The sequence below is a fragment of the Nematolebias whitei genome, chromosome 6 (genome assembly GCF_014905685.2).
Source record: "Nematolebias whitei isolate Nwh7 chromosome 6, NemWhi1, whole genome shotgun sequence".
In the NCBI taxonomy this organism is placed as follows: domain Eukaryota; kingdom Metazoa; phylum Chordata; class Actinopteri; order Cyprinodontiformes; family Rivulidae; genus Nematolebias; species Nematolebias whitei.
The window spans coordinates 37,674,977-37,678,456 of NC_056503.1; positions in this window are offsets into that span (position 1 = coordinate 37,674,977).

The window sequence follows — 3,480 nt, forward strand, 5'->3', positions numbered from 1 at the left end:
CTCCTGGATTGCATGTTTCATTCAGTTGTACAGATTTTCATTTAAAACAAGACACCCTAAGAGCTCAAAATCCCCTTTACTTTCATAGCAGGTATAAAAACCTCAACCAGGTAATCCTCCGACACACTGTTTGATTCCGGCGCTAAAAAAAATACACAAACTGTTCTGAAAAATCGGCAGTGTGAGCGGCAGGGAGAAGTAACCGTCCTCCTTGCATCTTCTGAATTTCCTCTCTGAGGCATCTTTTCGTCATAGCTGTCCTCTGAATATGACTGCACAATAACCAGCACACTCACATACACACCCAGACATGCATCTAGAGTATCTAAAACTTGTCAAACATCAGCAACATAAATGCACTTTGTCATAATAAATGGTAAAAATCAATACTTTGGCCAAACAAGTGATTCTGATTCTTCACACAACATCAAATACGATTTAAGGCTCAAATCAACAATTCAGACATAAGATCTGAATAATGCACATTGAAAATATTTATATTTACAATATTTCTTCATAGAAAAATATGCTCAACTTACACAGATTTCCCAACATGAAACATAAAACTTATTCAAGTGCACAAGACCGTTAGATGTCAGCATAAATATGTTGATTTCAGTGCAGCTGAGATAACTGATGCCACAGCATCCTTGTGTTTATTGTATAATACAGTATCTTACAAGCTATGAACACTAGGTAAACTGATGTTTTTAATAAAGCTAATTACATTCAGTGGTGGGCACAGCTAACCAAAAAAATTAACTTCGCTAGCTGCTAATTTGCTACCTAAAAGAATAACTTTGCTAACGCTAAACTGCTAAATAGGTAAAAAATATATAGTTGCGGAAGATAACGCTAAAGTGCTAACTTTTATCATACTCTGCTGTCGCTGACACTGTAAGACTGTTTGCGTAAGTGAGCACAACTCGAAATATCAAAAAAGAAACTGTCCAGATGACCTGATTGACCATTATTAGATTTTGTACCTGGATGATTGAGCATGAACTTTGATGTCTTGAACCACTTTGGCTGTGGCTGCCTGCATGGGAGGAGTTGATGGGGGACAGGTCAGCTCCCAGAAACCATTTTATCACCAGCAAACTGGTTGGTCCACTAAAGGAGTGTACTGCTTAGTGGGGAAAACAGTTTACTTGGGACTCCTCAGACTGAAGAAGCCTTCTGGATAGAGGGTGAAACGTCTTTACACAAAAATAAACTGTTCAGATGACCTGATTGACCATTATTGCACAACTCAAAATGGTTCAGAAATCACAAGTGAAGTGTTCATGTCCCATTCAGAAGTGAGCATTCAGAAATTAATCTGGTCCATCAGAACGAGGTGAAGCAGAATTGCTGAACTGAAGCAAAGTGGTGCATTCAATTTGTGTTGGACGGCTCCCTCATGTCATTCACTATAACAAGTCAACTCATGGTGATCCTCTTTGTGGTTAACTGCTTTTATAAACTAACTACAAAGTTACCGTGTGTCATCATCAATATTTTCTTGGTAACAAATTGTATTAAAGTAAACATGTGTGAAATGCGTGAGAGAGTCACATCCTAGAGGCAGTGTGAGCATTGAAAAGCATGTTGAGTAGGAATTATGTGTGCAATGTTTCTGAGTGTGAAAATTGGTTTTTCATGATATTTTCCTGTTCTGGTTTGGTGTTGCATTTATATTAAAGTCTCTATTATTGGCTGTAAACTGACACCATGTGTCAGAGACTGTTTGTAGTAGATATAAATGAAAGCACTGCAAAGGTGATGATATCACTAGGTGGTGCTTAGCTTTGCTTGGCTTAGCTCTCTGCATAGCAAAGCATTACTCTGTCCTGTGTAAAACTCTATTCTTTTGTATACTTTAGGTGCAGAGAACTGTCTTTAAAAAAGTAGCAGACTTGCATTTACTGAATTTCAATTTTGCGGAAGTTAATTCTCCTAAAGGTTTTCAAAGTTAGCAAAAATGCTAATCTGCTAAACGGAAAGTTAGTTTCTCTATTAGTGGATTAGTGGATTAGCAGATTAGCGGAACCATGCCCACCACTGATTACACGGTTACATTTATGTGGATTAAACACCATCAACAACCATACAACAATCTGTAAACACTTTTTGGTAAATTAATAATTTTTCTTTGCATGAATAAGCTAAAAAAAATTTCAGTCATTACAAGAACCAACGTGCAGAGGCTGTGCACTATACGGCATGACCGCGGACCGACTGAAGTGATTGAGGAAAAGCATGTTCTGCCTGACTGGTTGAGGATAGAGAGGCAGGGGATGAAGGGAGAGTAGTGCACCAACCACAACTCAAAGGAAACATCAAACAGTGGAAGTAAAATGGAAGCAAATATCATATTCTAAAGCACTGTGGGGTCCAGAGCTCATGCTGAGATTAACCCAGAATGTCACAATGCTTCTGGGTCCAGAGTCCCACGCAGGGGTGATGCGTATTTACATCATGGATGGTTCGTGTAGGAGTCGGTCAACATGAAAACCTTTCAGCACATTTGGCTGAGTAGGAACAAAGTGTTGTGAAGCATCTGGTAATTTGTGTTCAGTCTGGAGCAAGATAAACTCTGTCATCCATTTTTTCATGCTCTGGGATATATATGTGTGTGTGTGTGCATAAAAAAACACGTGTGCACATTTATAATCATAAACACGTTTGTCTGATTTTACATTTGAGTTTGACACAAATGGCATCCACTGCCAGTTTCAAATTCATGGAGGCTGATTTTTTCCGCAGAACAGTTCAGGGAAAAAATGTCCAATCAGGAAGAAAAGTATAGAAGACCAAAAAGGACACAAGGGAAGTCAGTAGAGCCCAATGTACAATTAAGCGTACAGCAGACAGATAGGACGCTGTGGAATGAAAGAAGAAATTTAGTCAAGTTTCAACTCTAGAGAAAAAGTAACACTTATCAACACAGAAATGCTATTTTTCCTAAACAATATTTTTGTCCATTATTACAAAACAATCTGTAGATCTGTTTTAACCCAAACAGACACGCAGAAAACATTGAAAAAACTCTCGCACCTACATCAGGCTTGTATGTGGCACTGTAACGCTACTACAAAAATACACAAGAAACAGGAAACAAGGTGTACAGTAGTCCCTCACTACTTCGCAGTTTGTTTATCGCGGACTCGCTTTATCGCGGTTTTTCAAAATAAGCTTGGACACGACACGCAATTGGCTGATTGATGGATGAGCCGCACGATCGGCATGGAATTTTTATTTAAAATAAATCATTTAAAATTATTTAGCACCTCCTGCACCTTTGTGCAACCCACACTGCAAGATAAGCTTCCTGCTGCAGCTGATCAGCTGTTCTCTGTGCAGAGCCAAGAAGTAGGCGTGGCCAAGAGCGCTTGCACATGACAAAGAGTAGAGGAGGCAGGGAGCTGAAATCATGACATTCTGTGCTCTTTTAGAGCATTTAGAGGTTAGAAACATTGTTTAGAATATTGCAAGAGT